General features: G+C 38.0%; 1 pseudogene; it reads left to right on the top strand.

Annotated features, from left to right (window-relative positions):
- The first annotated feature begins 1,001 nt into the window (after positions 1 to 1,001).
- LOC132364328 (centromere protein U-like) lies at positions 1,002 to 2,934 on the top strand (annotated as a pseudogene).
- Positions 2,935 to 17,862: the final 14,928 nt, after the last annotated feature.

Raw genomic sequence — 17,862 nt, forward strand, 5'->3', positions numbered from 1 at the left:
ACTCAATACTTTTTATTAAATTACAGAATTATACAGCCATCACCACAATCTAATATGAAACATTTCCACCATTCCAAAAAGAAATATGCCATTTGTGTTCATCTCCATTCCCACCACCAACCCCAGGGAACCACAAATCTTCTTTTTCTCCCTACCCTTATTCTAGCTTGGAACAAAGGTCAACACTATTAAGAAAAATATTAATTAAATATTAATATTTTAAAATACAAGACATAAAAAAAATTTACAAAGAAAATCAGTTATATATTACTCTAAATAATCACTCAAAGTAGAAGGTATAATATTGATGTTAAACCAAACCGACAATAGTGATAAACCTTGCCAACGAAAGCTCATTATTCAGACAACATTTAGTAATAGGTCATAATGCAAATTCTCCTTTGAAAAAGATAAATATATATGTATGCATGTGTATATTCTTCTAAATTTGTGTAACTCTTTACATTTTATAAGTAAAAAAAATGTTTTTGTTTAAAAAAAAGAAAATCAGTTATAAACACAATTGTCAAATCATTTCAAAAATATGATATGGTGAAATATGTGCTTTATTCCTAATGAATTAAATAACAAGATCTAGTGCTGGCTCCAATAACGACTATAATTTTAAAGTAATGATGAGTATTAGTGATAATTTGAGTATCTGCAACAAGTATGATATGAAAGATGATTTCTTTTTTTTTTACTAGTCTAAATGGAATAGTTTTTATTGAGTGAAAGATTCTTTAAATTCTATGATGCTTTACAATTTTCAAAAGTTTCACACACATAATTTAATATAATCCCATAATAATCCTTTTTATTTCCACTACCCTTATCTTGCCACTTCCCTCCTCCTTCTCCCCACTGATAGCCACTAGTTCATTCTCTATAAGATGGCCATGATTTTACTGAAGTATTTACAGGTAAAATAACATACTCTCTGGGATTTGCTTCAAAATACTTTAGCTTAAAAAGGGGACTGGAGAGAGTGTTGGGCTGGGATGGCCCTGCCGGGGAGAGTGCGGTGCTCGGGTACGAGATGTTCAAAGAACACTGTAGGAAGAACACACTCCACGGAAGATACCCTCCTCTACACAGCACTCTATATACGCTGATGAAGAATTCTCCAAACACTGCGGATCACCTATCCCCTCAACTCCTCAAGGAAAATAAGCAAAAAGAAGTTTGGACACTTCTGAAATTGAAGCAACTGAAAACAAGTCTGTAAAAAATAGTGCAAAAAAGCCAGGAAGAAAACTCAAGCCCATTAGTGATGAATCTGAAAGCACTGAAGAAAGTGATATAAGAAGAAAAATTAAACCAGCAGACAACATAATACACGACAACATGAAGCTGTTTCAGCTACAGCATCTTCAGAACTTTCAGAGAAACCAGCTGAATCAGTCACGCCTAAAAAGATAGGACCCCTTAGTGCTGAGCTCTCTGTTGAAAAAGAGACCCTGGCAACAGAAAATCAATTGAAAACTCAGAAAAAGATGTTTCGTTGCAAAAGGAAGAAACCAAGAAGTGAAGTCACAGACTCGGATACTTCCTACTGTGTACCTATTTGGTGTTTAAAAGAAAACCAGTGACATCATGGAGTTAGATGTTTTGTCTGCATTTGAGAACATCCCCTTAGAGTATAAACAAAAACAGACTCAGAATTTGTAAGGAAGCCATCGACAAATTTCATTCTAATTTGAAAGAAGAACTCATCGAACTGCTTAAAGAAATCAGATGTTGAAAACTCTGAAAAGGAAGAACACTAAGATGATCTCAGATATCGAAAAGAAAAGGCAGCTTTTGTCTTTTTGTGTTTGTTTTTTTCTAATTTCTAACTTGCCTTTTAATTTTCTTTCTTTCTTTCTTTTTGGCTGCGTTGGGTCTTCATTGCTATGCACAGGCTTCAGTAGTTGTGGCTGGTGGGCTCTAGAGTGCAGGCTCAGTAGTTGTGGTGCACAGGCTTAGTTGCTCCACAGCATGTGGGATCTTCCCAGACCAGGGCTCGAACCCATGTCACCTGCACTGGCAGGCAGATTCTTAACCACTGGACCACCAGGGAAGCCCGGGGACCCATTTTTAAAAGGTAGAATTTAAGACATCTAGTTCCCTTTAGCATTTTCTAGCAAGCATGAGCAGTGATACGACCAGCATTTCTAGGATCTATATAATGAGCTGCAGCCAATAGAATAGTCTCATTTCTGTTTCATCCAAATTCTGCAGTTTACTCAGTTATTGCCTCTGGCTCCTTGCATAATTAGATCTGGGGATATTTGTCTCCAGTTAAATAACTTTATGAAACTTGAAATTACCTTCAGTATTAGTGTTATCTTTCTTTGAGAAATCAACTGCTAAATAACAAAGAAAATTTTAGCTAAACCTCATCTTACTTACAGATTTCAGCCAGAAAAGGATTTTCCACATTTAGTACCAACCCTACCCACCTGTCCTCTATCCCTTTTGTAGATAGAACCCATAAAAGGTAAAGTCCAAGTACTCTATGAAGAAATAATGTATTCTAAACAGAAATAGACTCACAGACATAGAAAACAAACTTATGGTTACCAAAGGGAAAAGGGTAGGGAGAGGGATAAATTAGTAGAAGTTTGAGATTAACAGATACAAACTACTATATGAAAAATAGATAAATAACAAGGACCTACTTAAAGCACAGGGAACTATATTCAATATCTTGTAATAACCTATAATGGAAAAGAGTCTGAAATTTATATATATATATATGTATATATATATATATATATATATATATATATATATATAACTGAATCATTTTGCCGTATACTTGAAACTATCACAACAGTGTAAATCAACTAACTATATTACAATTTAAAAAAAGAAATAATGTATTCTTCCATGAAAATTCTACATACATAAATTCTTTGGTCCTTCCCTTTTTTTCCCTCACAGATATAGCGGAAGCCCGGAGATGTTTAGATCTTTTCCCTTCGTCTGCGGTTACCTTCATGGTTACTTGTGATTGAAAGCTTTCCAAAACCCACTTGGGCCTCTGAGCAACACTCCAGCAACTGCACGTTAACCTGAGTAACTAGAGACTGCAGCTAACGCACCTCACACCTGTGCTTTCGCCACTGCCAGCCTTTCACACCCACACCTTGTTACTAAAGCAATTTAAAGAACTGTATTCTGAAAAGAAAATATTTTACATGTTATTTTTCCTTTCTAGATGTCTCACTTCAATTAGCTAGGACATTGTTCTCCCCTTACCAGGCTGATTAACCCCTGGTGCTGCCCCATCTGTGTATCTGTGTGCTCCATTTTTCCATTTATCAGCCTTTGGTTGCACTTATCCACTGACCTGTCTATTGCTCCTTCTAGACAAAGAGTTTCTTCAAGGCAAGGGTCATCTCTCACATGCTTCTAAATCACTAAGCATCTGACACAATGCCTGGTGCATAGGAAACGTTCAGAAATTTGTGATGAACACATGGTCCATACTACATTCTGTCCAGTGGGTAAAACCACGTCTGTCACCTAAGTATTTCCACGTCAGCTTTGCTATTCTTAACTTCAATAACTGCTATGTGCCTAAATATGGATATAAAGTACATATTTATATTGCTCAGTTGGCCCTTTCCATCTGTCTTCTGTTCTAGGAAATTTCCTTTATTTCTCTGAGTATATCCTTCATTCCAGTTCTCATTCCAAGAGACTACCTTTTCTCCTAAAACTCCCATTAATTGAATGTAATTGAATGTTACACCTTCTAAATCTGTCCTCTCTCTCTCTCTCTCCTGACTTCATATTCATACTTTCCATTTCTTTATCTCTTTGTGCTGTGTTCTAAGAGAAATTTCTTCAGCTTGGGTTCTCAGTGGTATCCACTGGTTCATCTATTAAATTTTTTCCAATACTATATTTCTAACTTACATGCAGTGAAATGTGCAGATTTTAAGTATAGAGTTTGATGAGTTTTAACAAATGTATATATCCACCTTTACATACAAGAACTCAATTTATTACCCACAGATCCATGCTGAAAGAATGATGAGAAAACAAACTTCAGGAAAAAGAAAATGAAGCTCAGAGGAATAGATACATGCATGAACTATTAGAAAAAATTATTCTTAAGTCTAAATAATTGTTAAAATATTGAAAATAATCTGAAACTAAAATTCCAGTTGAAATCAAGATGGGAGATGGAGAGGGACTTCCCTGGTGGTCCAGTGGTTAAGACTCCAGGCTTCCATTGCAGGGGGCATGGGTTCAATCCCTGGTCAGGGAAATAAGATCCCGCATGCCATGGGGCATGGCCAAAAAAAAATCTGCGAATAAAAATGTGTTTAAAAAAAAAGATGGGAGGTGGAGAAAGGAGAGGAAGCAGAAGACATAAAAGCATGCTACATTTTTTGTACTGTTTAATGGAAGGCTACAGAGATACTATTTAACTGCAGACATTGGAACAATACATTTAATATGGAGACACAAAAGACCCCGAATAGCCAAAGCAGTCTTGAGGGAAAAAAACGGAGCTGGAGGAATCAGATTCCCTGACTTCAGACTACACTACAAAGCTACAGTGATCAAAACAATATGGTACTGGCACAAAAACAGAAATATAGATCAAGGGAACAGGATAGAAAGCCCAGAGATAAACCCACGCACCTATGGTCAATTAATCTATGACAAAGGAGGCAAAGATATACAATGGAGAAAAGACAGTCTCTTCAATAAGTGGTGCTGGGAAAACTGGAGAGCTACATGTAAAAGAATGAAATTAGAACATTCCCTAACACCATACACAAAAATAAACTCAAAATGGATTAGAGACCTAAACCTAAGACCGGACACTATAAAACTCTTAGAGGAAAACATAGGAAGAACACTCTTTGACATAAGTCACAGCAAGTTCTTTTTTGATCCACCTCTTAGAGTAATGGAAATAAAACTAAAAATAAACAAATGAGACCTACTGAAACTTAAAAGCTTTTGCAAAGCAAAAGAAACTACAAGCAAGATGAAAAATCATCCCTCAGAATGGGAGAAAATATTTGCAAACCAATCAATGGACAAAGGATTAATCTCCAAAATATATAAACAGCTCATGCAGCTCAATATTAGAAAAACAAACAACACAATCAAAAAATGGGCAGAAGACCTAAATAGATATTTCTCCAAAGAAGACATACAGATGGCCAAGAAGCACATGAAAAGCTGCTCAACATCACTAATTATTAGAGAAATGCAAATCCAAACTACAATGAGGTATTACCTCACACCAGTTAGAATGGGCATCATCAGAAAATCTACAAACAACAAATGCTGGAGAGGAGGTGGAGGAAAGGGAACCCTCTTGCACTGTTGGTGGGAATGTAAATTGATACAGCCACTATGGAGAACAGTATGGAGCTTCCTTAAAAAACTAAAAATAGAATTACCATATGACCCAGCATTCCCAGTACTGGGCATATACCCAGAGAAAACAATAATTCAAAAAGACACATGCACCCCAATGTTCATTGCAGCACTATTTACAATAGCCAGGTCATGGAAGCAACCTAAATGCCCATCAACAGACAAATGGATAAAGAAGAAGTGGTACATATATACAATGGAATATTACTCAGCCATAAAAAGGAGTGAAATTGAGTCATTTGTAGAGACGTGGATGAATCTAGAGACTGTCATACAGAGTGAAGTAAGTCGGAAAGAGAAAAACAAATATCATATATTAACACATATATGTGGAACTTAGAAAAATGGTACAGATGAACCGGTTTGCAGGGCAGAAATTGAGACACGGATGTAGAGAACAACTGTATGGACACCAAGGGGGGGAAGCAGCGTGGGGGGGGGTGGGGGTGGTGTGATGAATTGAGAGATTGGGATTGACACGTATACACTAATATGTATAAAATGGATAACTAATAAGAACCTGCTGTATAAAAAAATAAATAAAATAAAATTCAAAAAAAAAGAACAATACATTTAAGTGTCCATGTTAAAATCTAAAAGTAATCATAGTAGAGTAATGAAAAAATGGACACCACATCAGAGCAGTTTGGTAAGGCCACTGTGAGAAGGTACTACTTGAGCTAAGACCCAAAGGGTGAGAAGGATCCTGTGATGCAAAGATCTAGGGAAAGCATATTTTAGGCAGAGGAAATAGCATGTGCAAATGTCTGGAGGCAGCAGAAGGATTGGCGTGTTTGAGAACCAGAGAGGAGGCCAGTATAGCTGGAGTGCCAAACAAGAGTGAGAAAGAAACACTTAGATCTGAAAGGTAGGAAAGAGTCAGACCATGCGAGGACTTTACACAATGTTAAAGGGTTTGGATTTTATTCTAATTTTTGAGGGGCGACCCTGAAGTGAGTTTTGTTTGTTTGTTTGTTTTATTGACATATAGTTGATTCACAATATTATATACATTTCAGGTGTACAACATAGCGATTCACAATTTTTAAAGTTTATGGTCCATTTAAAGTTATTATAAAATATTGGCTGTATTCTCTGTGTTGTACAATATATCCTTGTAGCTTATTTACTTCATACATGGTAGTTTGTACCTGTTAATTCCCTCCCCTTATCTTGTCCCCTCCCCCTTCCCTCTCCCCACTGGTAACCACTAGTTTGTTCTCTATATCTGTGAGTCTGTTTCTTTTTTGTTGTATTCACTAGTTTGTTTCATTTTTTTTAGATTCCACATATAAGTGATATCATAGGGTATTTGTCTTTCTCTTGCATTTCTCTGATGATTAGCATCTTTTCACATGCCTGTTAGCCATCTGCATGTCTTCTTTGGGAAAATGTCTATTCAGTTCTTCTGCCCATTTTTTAATTGGGTTGTTTGTTTTTTTGATATTGAGTTGTATGAGCTGTTTATAGATTTTGGATATTAGCCCCTTATCAGTCATATCATTTGCAAATATTTTCTCCCATTCAGTAGGTTGTCTTTTCATATTGTCGATGGTTTCCTTTGCTGTGAAAAAGCTTTTAAGTTTAATTAGGTCCCATTTGTTTATTCTTGTTTTTGTTTCTTTTGCCTTTGAAAACAAAAAAAAATATTGCTTCAGTATATGTCAAAGAGTGTTCTCCTTTGTTTCTTCTAGAAGTCGTATGGTTTCAGGTCTTACACTTAGGTGTTTAATCCATTTCGAGTTTATTTCTGTTTATAGTATTAGAGAATGTTCTAAATTCATTCTTTTACATGTAGCTGTCCAGTTTTCCCAGCATCATTTGTTGAGGAGACTGTCTTTTCTCCACTGTACATTCTTGCCTACTTTGTCATAGATTAGTTGACCATAAGTGAATGTGTTATAAAATCATTATGGAGAACAAGTTTCAGAGAAAGAAAAGTGGAATCCAAGAGGCTAAGTCAGAGATGATGGAGATTGGATTGGGAAATGGCAATGGAGATAGAAATGAATGGATCAGGGGAAACTTTTAGAGGGAACGTTGACAGTCCCTGGTGATGGGCTGGGCATGAGGGTGAAGGAAAGGAGAAAGTTAAAGATGATTCCCAGGCTTCTGGGTTTTACAATCAGGTGAATTGTTTTTACAGTTGGGTAAATGGTTTCTATAATTGAGTGAGTGGATTTTATAATTGGGTGACCCTTACTGAGTTGGGAAAGTAATTTGAGAAGAGAACAAGGAGTGAAGACCACAGGCCTCCTTTACATGCATCCAGATGCCCTTTTAGATGCCCACGTGCAGGTGTCTGTCCACAAACCTGGGGTTCTTTTTTTTTATTGAAGTATAGTTGATTTACTATGTTATGTGAGTTTCAGGTGTACAGCAAAGTGATTCAGTTATATGTATGTATATACATTTTTTATACATATATATAAATATATATACATATATATTCTTTTTCAGATTCTTTTCCATTGTAGTTTTTTTATAAGATATTGAATATAGTTCCCTGTGTTATACAGTTGGACCTTGTTGTTTATCTATTTCATACATATTAGTGTTTATCTGCTAATCCCAAACTCCTCCTTTATCCCTCCCCTACCCACATTCCCCTTTGGTAACCATAAGTTTGTTTTCTATGTCTGTGACTTTATTTCTGTTTTGTAAATAAGTTCATTTGTATCATTTTTTAGCTTCGACGTATAAGCAATTCCCATGTGTTCCTCCGCCAACATGGAAACGTCAACTTTTATTTCCCTGAATACCAAACTACGTTCTTATGAGCTCTGAACACACAGAGTACAAGATACTCTGTTCATTTGGCAGAAATGGCATTCCTCCCCCAAAAGGCACTAGTATCTTTACTGGGGGTTGATGCACAAACTTGAATAGAAAAAATGATTTTCACAACATCCACCTGAAGTTTAGCATTTCCTTCAATTCTGAATGTAGGCAAAAAACTGCAGTATTATTTGCTATACCTGTGACTGTGTTACAAATACAATTACAAATATTTTCCTATCATATCAGAGGTGTTCCAAGTATCTCAAAATGTTATTTATGCTCATCATTACTTTGAAATATGCCAGTTATTTGACCTGACACTAGATCTTTTTATTTAATGTGCTATTAAATAATATGATATTTAATATCACAATATTTTAAAGATTTGATAATTTTTTTCAGTATAATTGGTTTACTTTGTAATCCCATGCATTTTATTTTATGCATTTAAAAACATTATTCTGAGAAGAAACCCACAAGGTTCACCAGACTCATAAAGTTTGTCAAGTGCTTAAAACATGCCCAGTTCCTATTAGCACTACATAAGTTTTAATTAAACAAATAAAAATAAATTTCATGGGTTACTGGTGGGAGGGGGTTACAGAGTCATGGACTGGGAAGGCTAGGAATGGAGAATAGCAAGTGAAAAAGGAAACAGGAAAAATATAATTTCACTAAATAAAATCCCAATATGTGTGATATGATCCCACTAATGCCTGTTTATATAATTTTATGCTTATTTATAAAGCAAAATTGTAAAACAATGAGCAAATTTTAAATCTCTTATAAGTGTTGGAAGTCACTTTCCTAACGCTGTCTTCAGAGTTCAAAGATAAAATACTCAATAAAAAGCCAGAGTTAAGGCATCTGCAGAAAGACCAAACATAGCAAATTCAACCACGGAGATGATACACCCTGCCTTTCTCTGAGTGTAGAACCAGTCCCAAGTTACTGAATTTCAGGAGATTTTCATTAAAAAATAAGATAGGTGAGAATTTAAGGAAAACATTATCATCTGTTCTGTGAAAATCTCTTTCAAAAAACTTACGGTTTCTTGGCAGTTCACTTGAGAACAAAAACAAAAAAGAGGCAAGTAATGTGTTATAAGATATATTATGAGAAAGCCAGGCCACACCTTCAGAGTCCACCAGGGTCCTTCCCCAGGATCCCCATCACCCACAGACCTCCTGGCATGGGTGACGCTCTCTGATCTCGCCATGTCTGAGGACTATTCCCTTTCAGTCCGTTAAGTCCAAAGTGAGCCTCAGTCTTTCCGGGTTATCCTTCTTGCAAAGAGGAGAGTCATAGGATACCAAGGGTCCCCAACCCCTGGGATCGAATACCTGATGATCTGAGGTGGAGCTGATGTAATAATAATAGAAATAAAGTGCACAATAAATGTAATGCGCTTGAATCATCCCGAAACTATCCCCAACCTACAGTCCTTGGAAAAATTGTCTTCCACAAAAACGGTCCCTGGTGCCAAAAAGGTTGGGGACCGCTGGACCATTATACGGTAGGCACCATCCACTAAGCTTCCATCTACCCTCGATCCATTTTTCTTACTGCAGCCAAAATCATTGTTTCTAAACACAAATGTGATTCTCTCAAACTCTCCCTCCAAAAACCTTTTAGTCTCCCCCATTTCTCTTTGGATCTGGACAAAACTCCTTCATGTGGCTCCAATGCCCTGCGCTGTCTCAACTGAGCCCACCTCTCCAGCCTGACCCACCACCATGTTCCCTGCATCTGTGCTCTGCACACTCGGCCCTCCTGTCACCTGACCTCCCTGAGCCTCCCTCTCCTTGGGGCCCTTTGCATGTGCTCACGCCTCTGACTGGTATGTCCTCCCACCTCCTCACCAAGGTAGAGCCTGTGAAACTTTGAGACCAACCTCCATCCCAGTTTCTTCATACTTTAGTCTCTCTGAGATTAGAGTGTCCTACAAGTAAGTGGAGCCTTGTGAGTACTGTTGGCCCAGATGCAAGTCAGTTCTTCCAACAAGAATTCCGTTTGCCTCTGCCAGTCATCTCAGGGAACTGCCAATCTGAAATCACTTTAAATTCTCTCCTTGAGTTTTGGGACATATTATTAATGTGAATTCAGATGGAGAACACTTAAGCACTGACTTGACATTGAAATTCTCGGGAGAGTTTTCTTTTCCTCCTTCAGCTCAGTGCCGACATTGAGACAAGTAAATTTCCTTGCTGTCCCTTTCCGTGAGATCATTTATTTCTCACTTGCCCTTTTATTGCAGGGGGCATCCCAGCTTCAGGTGGAGGTTCCCTTTTAGGAATTCCATTGTGGTTGATTTTTTTCTTAGTGGTACATAGAATAACCATGCATCATATAAAAACTGCCTCTAAGTTTTGATGAAATACAGAGGTTCAAATTCCCCAGTTAGAGGCTTTATTAGTATTCTGTATGTCTCCAGTTTTCCCACTCATCACAGTGTAACTTCAGCTTTGTTTCTGTGAGTGGTTAAATCTACCTCCCTTTCTAAACTATAAGCTCTGTGAGGACTGAGACATGAGACTCTATTTTTGTCATCATGGCAATTCTAGAGTCTTCTACACATTTTTCCAGCTCATACACACTTTGAGCTACTTCATTCAGTTCTGGGATCAGAATTATCATTGTCATTCTAAAGAGTATAATCCCAATGCACAGGGTATCACAGAGCTTTCTGAACAATACCTGACATATCCTCCTCAGATGCTCAAACGTGACGATATGAATTGACCAGGGGGTTAAATTATAACAGAACTGTGGCAGAGTCAAAGCCCAAACTGGGGCCATGATTTCCATGTTCTTGGTACATGGAGGCTTTCTACTTTCTGCAGATTAGAACCTCCCAAAGTTTCCCAGCTTGGCTAGAACTTACTGTTCACTCCTCAAACCCGAATCCCATGAAAGCTAAGTTCTCTCCTTTGTCAATTAACACAGTATTATGCATTCTTCCAAAAAGGAAAAAATGAGACCATTTCTCCCTCCCTGCTTCCCCATTCCATTATAAAACTAATCATATTCAGATATTGCACCAGTTCCTCCTTCAGACATCATATAATAAGGTAATGCTTATGGGTATAAAAATCATTTAATACATTAATGCATTTTTTCAAGCTTAACATTATTTACTAAAATCTTTATTACCCAAAGCATGGAGTGAAAAGGAAGGATGGAGTCAGTTAATACTAATGAGGATTTATTTACTAGTTTTTCCTGTTAGGAAGTAAAGATGACTACCATTTCCTTTCAAATAAAGAAAAGCGAATGGGTTTCCTAAGACAGAGTTGATGATCCAGGAATCATCTTGGATAATAATAATAGTTATTTGCTTGGGGCTTACCACAAACGGTAAATGCTACTATTGTGCCTTTTAACAAATGGGGAAATCATGTAACTGTAATCAAGCATAACTGGAAATAGGTGCTCAAATATTGTATTCAGGACTCTCTCTCTCCCTCTAACTCTTGGCTCTACTTGATTCCATGTTAGCTTTATTTCCTAAAAGGCAATTACCATGTAATGAAAAAATCCCCAACAATCCGTATTTAATTGTCTTCATACCTTACAATCTCAGAAGGTGAGAGATCTTTTATGACTTTAATTTCCCAAAAGAGACTATTTGCCCAGAGTCCCCAGACAGGGAGGAGGTTTCTTGCCACATCAGTGGGTCTGTGGAAAAGATCCCTTTAGTCCCTTTTCACTAAAGAACAGCTGTTCAAGTCGTTAATGCTGCATAACAAATCACTAAATTTTAAGTGACTTAAAATAACATAAATGATCATTTTCTTATCTCATGTGGGTGAGAAATTTGACACTGGCTCTATGGGCAGTTCTGGCTCAATATCTCTGAAGCATTTGCAGTGCTAGGTGACTGCAGCTGGAAGTGGGGTGGGGAGGTGGGGTGGAGGCCAGCAGGAGCAGATGGGTGCTGGCCAGGCATCGCTCTAAGTGTAGTTCCAGGGCTTCTCCAAGTGGTCTCTCCACGTGCGATAATTTGGGCTTCCTCATGGCACGGTGGCCTTGGGGCAGTTGGACAGCTTTCATGGCAGCACAGGCCCCCAGCAAGAGTGTTCCAACCAGCAACTGGAAGATGCACCACATTTTCTGACCGACACCTGGAAATCATGGAACATCACTTCCACTGACCAATTCTATTGGTTAAAAGTGAGACATAAGAGATTCAAGGGAAGGGGAATTAGATTCCACCTTTGATGAAGGAGGGACAAGTTTCTACAAAACCATGTGGACTAAGAAATATTCTTATGACCATCTCTGGAGAATGCAATCTGCCACAGCAGCCCTTACAGAGCCCTGGCTGGACGTAAGAGCTTCAGTTCTGACGTGTATCCCACACAGGCCCAGGTTATCAGGATATCATGCTGCAAGCATGTTTCTCTAACTTCAAATTACCTTTGTTTTAAGTGAAGTACCCACAGATTTCCATCTCTTTTTTTAAAGGTATGATTTAGTTTTGCTGTTGTTCTTGTATTCTATCCATCAGGTCCATGTGTTAGTAATGGGAGGAAAAAAAGTGTTAGTCCAGTCCCCGTGCCCAAAACTAGATTTCAGTTCTGTTCCTAATCTCTGAAACTTCAGTCTCGTTCAGCAAAAATCTCCACCAAATTTAAATCAGGTTATTCTTTATTTTTTAACTTGAGAGAATAAAGCATATGAAACTCTTGGGTTTTCTTTTTAGTTCTCTTGTCAAAAGTGAATCCAGATATAAGGAGTAGACGAGTTTTGAGCAAAATAAGCAAAATAGAGTCACACAAAAAATACGAGAAAGTCTTGAAAGCAAGCAGAGAGAAAAGACATATGGCCTACAAATAAACAATAATTAGTCAGAAAGCAGTTATTTCTAAAGTAACCATGTAAACTAAAATACAGTGAATATTGCCAACATGCTGAGTGACAATAATTATCAAATTGTCAAGCAAACTTCCACATCCAACTAAAACATGTGATTGAAAATAAAAATGCGATTGAGGGTATGACCAAGGTGGCAGAGTAGGAAGACTCTGAACTCACCTCCTCTGCAGGCACACCAAAATTACAACTTACAGAGCAACTATCTATGAGAACGACCAGAAAAGATTTTCCAAAACTGAAGATATAAAGAAGGAACCACAATGAGATGGGTAGTGGCAGCAGAGACACAGTTTAGTCAGGACCCACACCCGTGAGTGGGTGACCCCCAAACAGGAGAACTATCACAATTGCAGAGGTTCTCCCCAAGAAACGAGCAGCCCCAGGCTCATACTGGGCTCCTTGGCCAGGGGTCCTGCACCAGGAACACAAACCCCCAAAACGTCTGGCTTTGAAAACTAGTAGGGCTTAAGTTTGGGAGCCAGAGTACTATAAGATACACATGCACATGCAAAACCTCACATGTTCTGAGTCCCGATGCAGAGGCAGTAATTGGAAAGAAGCCTGGGTCAGACCCACTTGCTGACCTTGGAGATCCTGCCAGAGGGACAGGAGGCAACTGGGACTCCCCCTGGGGATGAAGACACTGGTGGCAGCCATATCGGGGAGTTCATTGTACCGCAATGATGCCAGCACTGGCGTATGCCATTTTGGAATCTACCATCTAGCCTATTAGCGTCAGAGGCATACTCGCCCACCAGCAAACCAGGACTAGCCTCGCACCCCTCTGGGGCATGCAGGCAGCCTCGTAGCAACATGGCCCCACCCGCCAGCAGGCCCTCGGTGGATGGAGGGAGGTTGGAGCCTGGATTTTCATTGTTGGAGTGGGTGGTTATAGATAAGCAAGGAACGAGGTCTAGAATGATCCATGCGGTAATGGAGTCAGAGACATCCATGTGCCACAGTGTTCATTGCAGCTCTATTTACAACAGCCAGGACATGGAAGCAACCTAAGTGTCCATTGACAGGTGAATGGATAAAGAAGATGTGGCACATATGTACAATGGAATATTACTCAGCCATAAAAAGAAACGAAATTGAGTTATTTGTAGTGAGGTGGATGGACCTAGAGTCTGTCATACAAAGTGAAGTAAGTCAGAAAGAGAAAAACAAATACCGTATGCTAACACATATATATGGAATCTAAAAAAAAAAAATGGTCATGAAGAATCTAGGGGCAAGATGGGAATAAAGACACAGACCTACTAGAGAATGGACTTGAGGATACGGGGAGGGGGGAGGGTAAGCTGGGACAAAGTGAGAGAGTGGCATGGACATATATACACTACCAAACATAAAATAGATAGCTAGTGGGAAGCAGCCGCATAGCACAGGGAGATCAGCTCGGTGCTTTGTGACCACCTAGAGGGGTGGGATAGGGAGGGTGGGAGGGAGGGAGACGCAAGAGGGAGGAGATATGGGGATATATGTATACGTATAGCTGATTCACTTTGTTATACAGCAGAAACTAACACACCATTGTAAAGCAATTATACTCCAATAAAGATGTTAAAAAAAAAATGGAGTCGGAGACATCAATATAAACTCATGTTTAGCTTAATGTAGATACAAATATTTACACATAGAAATATTTGTAGATATGTGTATATACATGGATTAATATTCACACGTATATTTGCTTGCTCTATCAGTCAAGAGGACACAGAAGCAAAGATACCCCTGTAGCAACTAACACACTTAGTGCCCAGAACTTGGTTTCCCCTAGCACTCTCTACTAAAAGGGCTGGTTAGGGCTCCTTAGAGAAATGGCTAATTCTATGACTGGGGCAGAAAATATACAAGATGAGCCTGGAGCATCTTATAGTGCCAGAAAATTCAAAAGTGCTAAAAACAAACAAACAAACAAAAAAACCACACTGGAATGTTTTGAGCAACAAAATTAAATAGCATGGGGTTATAACCCAAAGTATAGAATAAATATCTATGATATAAATAAATGATGAAATAGACATATAAATGGGGGGTGATAGACAAATCTCCCATGCAGAAGAATTGAAAATAATTTATGTAGACACTCCACTCTCAGAGAGTTAGAACATAACCTCCCACTTAATTGTGGGCTGCACATGGTGACTGCCTGCCATAGAGAACAGCATGGAAAAGGGGAAAAAAGAGTAACTTGACAGTAGAGAAACTTGAAAACACTACCTTAGCCAGGTGATCAAGGCCAACATCAACAGTGATAAATAATGTTGAGAGTATATTCCTTAGATGTGATGTGATGAGGATAACACTTTACCTCTGTGGTCTTCCCCCCAGAACACATAACTGCAGTCTAACCATGAGGGAAAAAATCAGACAATTCTCAATTGAGGGATATTCTACAAAATACCTGACTGGCCCTCCTCAAAACTGTCCAGGTCATCAGAAACAAGTAATGTCTGAGAAACTATTATCATAGCCAAGAGGAGCCTAAGGAGACATGACCACTAAATGGAATGTGGTGTCCTGGATGGAATCCTGGGGCAGAAAAAGGACATTAGGTAAAAACAAAGAGATCTGAATAAAGTGTGGATTTTAGTTAATGATACTGTATCAGTATTGGTTCATTCATTGTAATGGACCTTAGTTAATTATTAAGAAGTTAATAATAAGGGAATCAGTGCAGGGAACTATCTTCACAATTTTTCTGTAAACCTAATACGGTTCTAAAATTAAAATTTTATTTTTAAAAATAAAGTGAATGCTACCCAAAGAGAAGGAATGCATGCACGCCTGAGCAGAGAGCAGGCGTGTAAATAGTAAAAGAGTTATACCAACAGGGAGGGTGAATGATGGAGAGCTAGTACACATAAAGCAAAGGCACAGAATTGCCAGAAAGCTTAACGCTTTGTCACTCCAAGTGTGACCTCTAACCAGCAACACTTTATCACGTGGAAACATTAGAAATGCAGAGTATCAGGCCCAACCCCAACTTACTGAATAAGAATGTGCATTTTAACAAGCTCTATAGGTGATTTATATGCACTTTAAAATTTAAAAGGCACCAGCTTAATGACTATCAAATACAGATTGTCTGTTCATCCTCTGTCCTCCCCAAACCCCACCTCTCCCCAGCAAAATTCTTTCACCTATAAAGCTCAGTAATTCGGTTTTTCTTTTTCTTTTTATCTTTTTAAATTTGTTATACGATTTTTAAAGGTTACTTTTCATTTACAGTTATTATACATATTGGCTATTTCCCCCGTGTTGTACAATACATCCTTGAGCTTATCTTACACCCAACAGTTTGTACCCCAATTTTCAACCCCAATATTGCTCCTCCCTCTTCCCTCTCCCCATCGATAACCACTGGTTTGTTCTCTATATCTGTGAGTCTGCTTCTTTTTTGTTATATTCACTAGTTTGTTGTCTTTTTTAGATTCCACATATAAGTGACCTCATACAGTTAATAATTCAGTTTTTCTGACAGACATCCTTTACTACAAAAGTCGATGAACTTACCAAGGATTCTAATTGTGAAAATATTTCTAACAGAACAAATTACAGGCTGGATCTCTGGACAAAGACAACACTTTTAGTCTTAATTTAAATTCTGTACTAGTTAACTCTCCCTCAAACAACTTAGAAAGTTGGTATGGGGAGTTCTTTTGTTAAAAAATAATTGTTTATTGATCGTTTTGAAGTATTGATATATGTAAGCTTACTCCAGGAGAGAAAGAAGAAGGCTTTCCCTCTGCCCAGATGAAGGTGTGTTCACCTCTATCTACAGAGTGGAAAATCAGGCAAAGTAATTACAGGTGGAATAAGGGCTGTAAGTTCCAGATTACTCTCAGGAAACATTTCTGAGTCTAAATGTACTTTTTAATTATCTCTTCCAATAGCACCATGCTAATTGGCTAATTTGGAAATGATATGAGACCCCGTGTGCTTTAAAGAAAATCTGTTTGTTTATATATTTATTTGCACCTGAGACTGTCTTATTGCTGGCAGGACAGATATTATTAAAACAGAATCACCTGCTTATTTTAACCAGATTTTTTTTTTAACGAACATACATGAATTGGATTATCCCTAGGGTTTCAGGAGGAAGTATTGGCATTTTGAGTGATGGGAAATTGCCACTTAGCCAGGAAATAAATGAGCTTTAAAAAGATCCCATTATTTTTTACAAGGTTATTATTGTAAATGTTTCATAATAGAAGAAATGCCCTTCAAGTTTACCCTCATTGTTGGTTAATGACTGGGGTGTTAACCTCTAAGGAGTCCAGCTCTTCACATCAAGCCACAGTGAGTTTTCATAAGTGGTTATTACATAAAATAAAATTACCTTTTATTGGTCCCCATAATATTTCCAACAAGTTCCTCCATTTGTTAGCTATGTTGTGAGGAAAATTTATTGAGTTTATTTGTCTGGGCTAGGAAACAGTGGCTTTTTAAAGTTTTTATGAGTTGAACATATTTTACTATTAACAAGACCATCCTGAACTCTGTAGAAACATGATTTAGGTGAAAACGTGGTGATATATTTGGATATTTATTTATATTTCACATGAATATTTCACATTGCTGTACCTGTTTCACTAAGAGATGGAACTTCATGATCCAAACAGACTTCCCCTTTAGCTTACTATTGAAAATGTTCTTTTCCAGTCTAATTACTGCCACTAAATAATAAAAGAGGAAACTGCTAGGATCACCCTGGATTTCGGAAAGTGCAGTGGTAGACAGTCTCCTCCCTCCAGCTTGACATTCTCCTTTTTTCTGAAAGTATTATTGAACGGGCTGCTG

The sequence above is a fragment of the Balaenoptera ricei genome, chromosome 4, assembly GCF_028023285.1.
Source record: "Balaenoptera ricei isolate mBalRic1 chromosome 4, mBalRic1.hap2, whole genome shotgun sequence".
Lineage (NCBI taxonomy): Eukaryota > Metazoa > Chordata > Mammalia > Artiodactyla > Balaenopteridae > Balaenoptera > Balaenoptera ricei.